This window comes from Propithecus coquereli, unplaced genomic scaffold (assembly GCF_000956105.1).
Source record: "Propithecus coquereli isolate 6110/MARCELLA unplaced genomic scaffold, Pcoq_1.0 Scaffold5, whole genome shotgun sequence".
Lineage (NCBI taxonomy): Eukaryota > Metazoa > Chordata > Mammalia > Primates > Indriidae > Propithecus > Propithecus coquereli.
In genome coordinates, this window is record NW_012150840.1 from 13,561,406 (window position 1) to 13,571,438 (window position 10,033).

The window sequence follows — 10,033 nt, forward strand, 5'->3', positions numbered from 1 at the left end:
CACTACCCATAATCATTATTCCTGTCTATTGTAAAATATCTTATTTTTAAATACAAAAACCAAAAAAACCCAACTTTCCCAATTACTGTAACTTTTGAACTAAAATATATTGTTTCACAAAATCACTTAATTCTGATCATTCACAGCTGAAAATCAGCAAACTTCTGAGATTACCTCTATCACCACAATAGCTGGTTCAGTTATTTTCCATTGCAGAATATCTGTTTACCTGTGAGTAGTGGGGAAATAGTACTGAACCAACACAGTTGAAATCGACTCATTAAGTAAATCACTTTGGAATGAGAAAGGATCTAGACAGCAAGAACATTTTATAGGTTTCAGAGATGAAATGCTTCCTAGAGCCTATTTCCCATTCCCGTAGTGAATGGACCTACAGTCCCATGTAATGTTTAGAGGATTATTTAAAAATATTATATCAGCACATCCGGAAATTGAGTATTGGCGATATTTAAACCAGCTACAGACAATTTATATAACTGGGGTAAGTGTGATCAGTAAGACAACCAAATATTCTATACATTTTCAAGTTTTCTTGTCCCACTGAAAATTTTAAGATATTTACCAGAAATTCAGTGGCAAGATTGTACAATTCTGGAAAGATGACATAGTTATCCTTAAAGAAGCAGAGACAGACAAAATTTGTTGCATATAATGATTATATTGGCACTAGTTTCTCAAATTTATATTGGAAACCAATTTTCCAAATAATTCTGAAATTATTAAAAGAAAAAAAGAATCCAAGTACACTTTGAACTAAAATAACCAGCACAGTCTCAAAAAAACAAACACACACAAAAAAACCCAAACTACAAATCTTTTTTGCATCTTATTTATAAACTTTTGTCTTTACTTTTGATTATAGCAGTATCTTACTTTGTTGACACAAAAGACAAGATCTATTTCACCTCTTTCCATTTAGGTATCTTACTTTCAATATCATACTATGCTAGAAAAGAAAAGCACACCTGTAATCCTAGCACTCTGGGAGGCTGAGACGGGAGGATCACTTCAGTTCAGGAGTTCAAGACCAGCCTCAGCGAGATCCTGTCTCTATAAAAAATAGAAAAATTAGCTGGGTGTGGTGGCGCAGGCCTGTAGTCCCAGTTACCCGAGAGGCTGAGGCAGGAAGATCACCTGAGCCCAGGAGTTTTAGGTTGCAGTGAGCTATAATGACACTACTGCACTCTAGCTGGGGCAAAAGAGTGAGACTCTGTCTCAAAAAAAAAATGAAAGAAGAAAGAAAAGCAACGCATACCAAATTCTTTTTTTTTTTTTTTGAGACAGAGTCTCACTCTGTTGCCCGGGCTAGAGTGCCGTAGCGTCAGCCCAGCTCACAGCAACCTCAAACTCCTGGGCCCAAGCAATCCTACTGCCTCAGCCTCCCGAGTAGCTGGGACTATAGACATGCGCCACCATGCCTGCCTAATTTTTTTTCTATATAGACTTTTAGTTGTCCAAATAATTTCTTTCTTTTCTTTCTTTTTTTAGTAGAGACGGGGTCTCACTCTTGCTCAGGCTGGTCTCGAACTCCTGACCTTGAGCGATCCACCTGCCTCGGCCTCCCAGAGTGCTAGGATTACAGGTGTGAGCCACCACGTCCGGCCCATACCAAATTCTTACCGGACTCATACACCATAATTTCCTGCAAATTTTCCTCTTTTCCATATTCCATATATTACACGTTATTTATACTATCTTAAAAGTAACACAAACTGTGGCAGAACAGTAGATTCTATCCCACATGCTCTTCTTACAATGTGATGTTGATACTACTCCCTTCAAGTAGTGAGGTCTATGTCCATCCTCTCTTTGGAATCAGGGTGGATCCTCATAACTATTAATACCTCAACCAATAGAATAGAGCACAATAATACTATGTGACTTCCAAAGCTAAGTCAAATATTGCTATGCACCTTCACTTTCTTTCTTCTCTTGGGATGCTCTCTCTTGGAACTCAGCCACCACGCTGGGAGGAAGCCAAGCAGCCACAGGAGAAGTCACGTGAAGGTGTTCTGGCCAACAGCCCAGGTTGAAGTTCTAACCAACATTAACCACCAAACACGTGAGCCACTGAGTCACCCTCACCCTTCTAGCCACCCCACCTCATGCCACATGTTAACAGACAAGCATCCCAACCAAGTAAGCCTTGCTCAAATTGTAGATACATGAGCAAAATGACTGTTATGTTTTAAGCCTCTAAGTTTGATGTAGTTTGTTACCCAACAATAGATAACTGTAACACAAGCTCATACATACGGTTTGGACAAGAAAAAGAAAAAAAATTAATTACTCTAAATTTGACCACTGTTAACACATTGATACATATTTTACAATTAAGAAAATGTTTTGCCCCACCCACCTAAAGATTCCAAATGTTTTTTACCAGGATAAAGGGTTATATTTTCAAAAGCAATCAACTGTTTGCATCTAACTAGAAACAGGAAGAAACACTGTTAACAGCATTCAATCCACTTTTCTTAGCCTCAAGTATCTCTTTCACTTACCTGTCCTAAGTGAGGTGTCTGAGGACTGCTGGCCCACCAATATTGCAATCTATGGATATGAATCAAGATCTTGGGTTGCAACAGCAGCAGGCACTCTTCCCTGGAAGAAGCTGCTTAAGCTCCAAATCTGAAATTTTGAAGGAAAGAAAATCCTAAATACAGACAACTCCTTTCAATCGCTTATTAATTCCACCTTTGTAGTTGAGTGAGGACTAAAGTTGATTAAGATATATGGAAGTGACCGGGAGTGGTGGCTCATGCCTCTAGTCCCAGCTACTCAGGAGGGTGAGGCAGGAGGATTGCTTGAGCTCAGGAGTTTGAGGTTGCTGTGAGCTAGGCTGACGCCATGGCATTCTAGCCTGGGCAACGGAGAAAAAAAAAAAAAGGTACATGGAAGTGAAGGCACAGGTTTCTCTAAAATAGAGCTGGACAATGTAGATTCAGGTTCCAGCTCTACTTTCTTAACAGCTGTATGATCTTAGTTAAATCATAAATTCTCTGTGCCTAAGTCTGATCATGTGATATTGAGGGAACAGAATCAAAATTTGGGGCTTAGAGTCAAAAGACCTGTGTTCTAACCTCTAGGTTATCATTCTGCCTTGCTGCAATAACTTTGTTATCTCTGGGCTCAATTTTGTCATCTCTGAAAGGAGAGGGTTGAATGAAATAGTGGCTCCTGAAATATTATTATAAACCTTAAACAAGTGCCAGCCATGATCAAAAAAATGTAAAGTTACCAATTGTGCTTATTACTATGAGATGTCCTTCCTACTCTTTTGATGCTAAAACGGTTTCTTTTATGAGATGATGTGATAGCAGCAGTTTTTAAAATATGCTAGAGAGTCAAAACAAAAAGCTGTAACCCTATGTAAGCAATCTAAAATTCTTTTTAGAAATTCTAGTATCTGTATGATTCACATGAGTTCTAAAATACATACTCACTACTTAATTTTTATTAGGTCCCTAATATGTGACAGGTACTCCAAACATAAATTAGTCCCTGCTCTAATAAAGCTCCCAATCTAATAGGGAAACAGACACATAAGCCTCAAAGACAATATAATAGGTTAAGTCTTCTAATACAGGTTACAAATCCTATGATATATGAGAAAAGAATGGCACAATGAATAAGTTTTTAAATTTTAGTAGGCTTTTGGAGTGACTTCTGTAGTTGTAGAAGGAGTTACTTAACCTCTTTAAACCACGATTTCCTTATTTGCAAAACAGTAATGATTATAGGTACCATAGAGTTGTGGTAAATAAGTAAGATGCTAAAAATAAGAGGCCAATCCACCAAAACGTTTGGCTCATACATCTTCTAGAAGACAAAATCTTATTTTAATAATGATCTACTGCAAAAGGGCTTATTTACAAAACCGTAATTATTTATTTATTTAACACACTGTAAAACTCAGTGGTACTTTTCTCCACTATCTTCTAAGCAGGTGAATGTCATAACCAAGTTTGCTCCAGTTTATATTCCTAGCTCCTATGACAACACCTAATAGCAGGTATTAATAGTTTATTAAAGAAAATAATTGGGCTGGGTGCAGTGGCTCATGCCTATAAATCTAGCACTCTGGGAAGGCAGGAGGATTGCTTGAGCTCAGGAGTTTGAGGCCAGCCTGAGCAAGAGCAGATTCCATCTCTACTAAAAACAGAAAAATTAGATGGGCGTGGTGGTGTATACCTGTAGTCCCATCTACTCTGGACACTGAGGGGAGGCTGAGGCAAGAGGATGGCTTGAATCCAGAAGTTTGAGGTTGCAGTGAGCTATGATGATGCCACTGCACTCTACCCGGGGCAACAGAGCGAGACTGTCTCAACAAAAAAAAAAGAAAAAGAAAAAGAAAAAATAATTGATTGAATAGATTAATGAATGGTTCTCTATTTTTACAAGAATTAAAGTAGCTGAAAGTAAAAATTCTTAGGATTTTTATTCAAAACTCATTTCAAGTGTGTATTTTAAGTACCCACATCTATCATATTGAAATCTGAATATGTATGTCTGTTTCAAAAAGCAAAATAAGGAGGGAGGGAAGGGGGCAGGGGAAAAAAAGCAAGATAAATTCACCATAGACAATGCAACAGTGGTGTTCCTGAGTAAGACAAACAGCACCTTATACTAAATACTTATTATTTGCCAAAAGCTCTCCTAAGCATCTTCTATGGATTATCCCATCTAATCACGACAACTTCTATAAAATTGACTATAAATATTGTCATTTAATAACTAGGAAAATTGAGGCACAGATAAGTCAAGTAACTTCCAAAATCACAAAATTACTAAATGGTGGGGCTGGAATAAAATAATAATAATAAAATAAATCAGGCTGCCTGACTCCAGAGCTTGCTTTTTTATTTTTTAACTAAATAACTTTGTTTTTAAATGTCAGATTTTACCAGAACTGGTAGTATTTGCTCCTAATGATTCTTAAAAAAAAAAAAAAAAAAAAAAAAAGAACAAAGAGGTCTTTATTATATGTGCTGAACACAAATATATGATACAGTTCCTGTCCTAAAACCAATGTGGTGTTATAATATTAAGTAGTCACATCTGAATTTTACTGTTTTAAATTTAAATATCTCAAAGTTAGGCTTATCTGTAATTTCTTTTTCATTTACTCTTAATTCCAGGTATTGCTACAGCAAAGGCTTATACAGTCTAAGAGGAAAAATTAGTTAAAAACTAGGAGGCATCAGAAACTTGTTTTGAGCCAGGCATGGTGGTTCATTCCCATAATCCCAGCTACTTAAGAGGCTGATACAGGAGGACTGCTTGAGCCCAGGAATTCGAGACTGCAGGGTGCTATGATCACACCACTGTACTCCAGCCTGGGCAACAGAGTAAGACCCTGGCTCAAAACAAAAACAAAAAAAATGAAAAAAACCCACACAGAATAAGAACAGCTGTATTTCATTTTTTCTGGATGCTCTAACAAAACAATTACAGATGTCATTTGCAAAATGTATTTTTAGCCAACAATGTGTTTCACTTCATTTCTTCATTGGCCTGATTCTTGAGCAGACTAATGCTTCTGATGTTTAACTTTCAGTTTTAACAATTGTGTTAAAAGAGAACTAAACACCAACAAAACACAGAGTAACAGGTATTGCAAATGCTTTTCAGATATGCAAGAAACCACATTGTCACACTAGCAAAAACAACTGACAAGCATTTGACCAAATGAACACTGAAGGAGCCAATGTAATTAAAGCAGCATTTAGATTTCTTCCATGATTACACTTTACATTCTTCCATGATTGCATTTCACATCTCTGCCTCCCTAACAGCACAATAAACTAAGTCTCCTTATTGTCTTGTAACTAGTATATTTTCAAGGAAACCAATACTCCAATGACATTAGTTAAGGAGCCATAACAAATTATGGATGTTAGTAATCACACACTGTTTTGGGGTTAGAGAAGAATAGGTGTTATATTAAACAGGAAATATGAAAATGGATTATTTCTAAAATATTAATAGTACCATAAAGGGAAAAAAAATCTAAATTTCTAAAAACATACTTGGAAACACTGGCACTGTGAATTCACAGAACCCAACTAAATAAAAGACTGTAGATTCAAAGATTTTGTTTGCCAAATTTTCCTCTATGGATAAATGTTCAATATCCACTGTGATGTTTTACACCACTCCCAAGATTAAGAGTCTTTTGCTAATTCTATGAAGATAAATGAACACCCAGATTGCTTACACTCTAGGTAACTGCCACTTGGGGAACAGATCAGAGAAAAGCAATTAAAGCACAACATTTAAGCTTTACTTAGACCTGGAAAACAAGGAACTGTGACATACTCTCCACATAGAATGTGCCTATGGAAAAAAATTACACTATCTAGTTGGTGAGGGGCAGGGGGGACTGCAGCACATATTCTTTCTTTTTTACTAGAATCACTGTACCAGTCAGACTAAGCATAAAGGGCAGGGTAGAGGTAACCTTCCCAATTATAAATTAAGTCATACTGGTCAACACTTAATTCTTATAAATTCTGTTTATCTGACTAGATATTTACTTTTTTCATACCTAAAGATCTTCGTCTCTTTCACCTCCAAGATCTAGCTTGCCAGCTCCAGTATCTTTTCAAAGATTTTAAATCCATTCACTAGCCAACCTCAATTCTGGTTGCTAGTAAAAAAAATAGGTATTAGCCGGGCGTGGTGGCCCAGGCCTGTAATCCTAGCACTGTGGGAGGCTGAGGCGGGAGGATGACTTGAGATCAGGAGTTCGAGACCAGCTTGAGCAAGAGCGAGACACCCGCCCCCATCTCTATTAAAAATAGAAAGAAATTAGCCGGGCAACTAAAAATATAAAAAATTAGCCATGCATGGTGGCACATGCCTGTAGTCCCAGCTACTTGGGAGGCTGAGGCAGGAGGACTGCTTGCGCCCAAGAGTTTGAGGTTGCTATGAGCTAAGCTGATGCCACGACACTCTAGCTCAAACAACAAAGCAAGACTCTGTCTCAAAAAAAAAAAAAAAGAAAAAGTGTTGATCACCTCCTTAATATCCCCTTCGTATATAATAATTTCACTTCACCAAGGCCAAGCCAGTGCTTCATGGCTCCAAACAACTCTTGTCAAAATAAGAGCAGGATATGCTTCTTTTCTCTTAATTATATACTAATTCCTTGCTACTCAAAGTGTGGTTCACAGACCACTAGCATTGCATCACCTGTAAGCTTATTAGAAATGCGGAATCTTGGTCTTTCCCTTACAGCAGTCCCCAAACTTTTTGGTACCAGGGACTGGTTTCATGGAAGACAATTTGTCTACGGCTGGAGGTGGGGGTAAGGCAGAGCTCAGACGGTGATGCCAGCTATGGGAAGGGGAGGGGAGCAGCTGTAAACACAGATAAAGCTTCTCCTGTCACTCACCTCCTGCTGTGTACCGCCCTCCCCCACCCCAAGTTTCATGGAAGACAATTTTTTCATGGGGGGCGGTGGGGAGGTACTGCCGGCAGAGTTCTGTGGCCCAGTCCCTTAACAGGCCACAGACCGGTAAAGGGTTGGGGACTGTAGCTACCCTAGACCTGCTGAATCAGAATCAGGATTTTAACAAAATCCTCAGATGATTCATACACATAGAAAATTTTGAGAGGCACTATGCTAGCTTACTCATTCAGTGTCCCTTCCTCCTTCTTTATAGTTTTTCATTTCCAATGAAGAACTTCATTTCCAATGGCATATAAGGGACCAGATCCTTTTTCTTTAGAGTATATTAAGACCCACCAAAATAAAGCAGGAATCTTTATTTTATTTTACTGTTTTTGAGAAATAGTCTCACTCTATTGCCTGGGTTAGAGTGCAGTGGTGTCATCATAGCTCACTGCAACCTCAAATTCCTGGACTCAAGAAATCCTCCTGCATCTGCCTCCCAAGTAGCTGGGACTATAGGCCACCATGTCCAGCTGATTTTCTTATTTTTTGTAAAGTCTCCCTATGTTGCCCAGACTGGTCTTGAACTCCTGGCCTCAAGCGATGTTCCCACCCTGGCCTCCTAAAGTGCTAGGACTATAGGCACAAACCACCACACCCAGCCCAGGGAATTTTTAAGTAAGATTACACAGTGTCTTCACAACTTCTTTTCATAAAAGATCATAAACTCCACGAAGCCAAGAACCATTGTATCCTCAAGACTAAAATGGTGCCAGGCAAGTATTTGTAGAGGGAACAAAACAGATAGCAGATGATCTCTGAAAGTCCTCCAATTGTTAAATCTTTGGCTCTTCCATTTGCTATGTAAGTAAAATTCTATCTAGGGGGAGGGAAGCTAAAATATGAGATCACCTAAATTTACAAAATGAAAAATATGCTACTTTAAAAGAGTTGATCAAGGTCACAAGGCGGGTTCACTATTAAGTTCATAAAGCTAACTACATTTTTATCATATCATTATTTCATTATCATACAAACCAAAGGACAATACTTCTTCCACATATACACTATCATCCAGCTAGCAAACTCAACTGTTCAAGAGAGTTGTGCACTCACAGCTTAAGGAAGCCTAAACTGTGTACTCTGCTGAAAAGAACATGTACATAAACATTAAAGATTATATGGTATGATTAATTTCTTCAAAATCAGAATAATTGTTTTCAATCCTTGCCTAGCTCAAGCCAAAATAGGTCAAAGAAACAAAAGGAAAAGAAAAGAATAAAAGCATAGAAAAAAGAAAAGAAACACTACTAACCAGATATATCAACAAGATAGAGAAAAGTAGAGAACAGATTACAAGTAACAAGGATCTCAGGAATATGATTTAGGGACTAGAAAAGGCAAAGGCAGCTAATACCACAGAATTACCAATTGAAGTAGCAACTACTTCAATAACCTCTAATTAAGACACATAATGCAAGAAATTTCCAGAGCAAGCATATTCTAGACTATCTTATGATGTTAGTGTATCAGTTCTCCCATCTACCATATTCTACATATCTAAATTAACAGGGAACAAGGAAATAACATCCCTAACTCTTAGAAATCAATAAAAAGCAAATTAGGTTGAATATATGTACTTTGTTTTCTATGGTAAATACTGGCTTAAAAGAGTTTTCATAAATCTCTATGAAGATTTTCATTTAAAAAATTGATTAAGGCCAGGCATGGGGGTTCACGCCTGTAATCCAAGCACTAAGGAAGGCTGAGGTAGAAGGATTGCTTAAAACCAGGAGTTCCAGACCAGCCTAAGCAGCACAGAACTTAGCTGGGCGTGGTGGCTTTCACCTGTAGTCCCAGCTACTTGGGAGGCTGAGGCAGGAAGATTTCCGCTTGAGCCCAGGAATTTGAGATTGCAGAGAGCTATGACAACACCACTGCACCCTCACCTGGGCAACAGAGCAAAAAAACAAGATTCTGTCTCCAAAAAAAGAGTTTTGATTCCTTACCTACCTTCTACATCTCATTTTCCCTAATGAAAAAGACTAATAAATTTGACTATAAAAATGTAAAACATTTCCATAAGTTTTTATGAAAAAACTTAACAGACAAATGACAAATTGGAATAATATTTACAATATAAAACAAAGATTTAATATCCTTAATGTATAAAGAGCGCTTACTAATCGTTAAGAAAAAGGAATGGGCAGAAATACATAAACACGCCACTGACAAAAGAAGAAATAAAATTAAAAACACAATATGTTCTACTTCACTACTAACCAAAGAGATGCAAACATATCAAATTGACAAATACTAAAAAGATCAGTAATGTCTAGTGTTGTATAAGGTGTGGGGAACCTGGCACTCCTCCTTGTTATTATTGGGTCTGTATCCAGTAAAGATTTATCAGTATAAAAGCTTTTAAGAAAAAAATCTCACTTCGAAATATGCCCATCCTTTGACCCAACAGTTTCACTTCTAGAAAAACTTATCCTAAATAAGTAAGACTGCAAATATGTATGTATAGAGGAGCCACTAAATATGGCTGGCACATAGGTATTCAATAAATATATGATGGATAAGTGAATCACACAGTATTATTTATAACAG

General features: G+C 37.5%; 1 long non-coding RNA gene across 1 annotated transcript in view; it reads right to left on the minus strand.

Annotated features, from left to right (window-relative positions):
- Positions 1–1,041: 1,041 nt before the first annotated feature.
- Positions 1,042–10,033, minus strand: part of LOC105819879 — a 58,528-nt gene continuing 49,536 nt past the window's right edge. The window contains exons 2-3 of the long non-coding RNA XR_001137984.1: positions 2,526–2,652; positions 1,042–1,071 (exon numbers count right to left, since the gene is read on the minus strand). This is a non-coding gene — a long non-coding RNA (uncharacterized LOC105819879). The remainder of the gene's footprint in view (positions 1,072–2,525; positions 2,653–10,033) is intronic.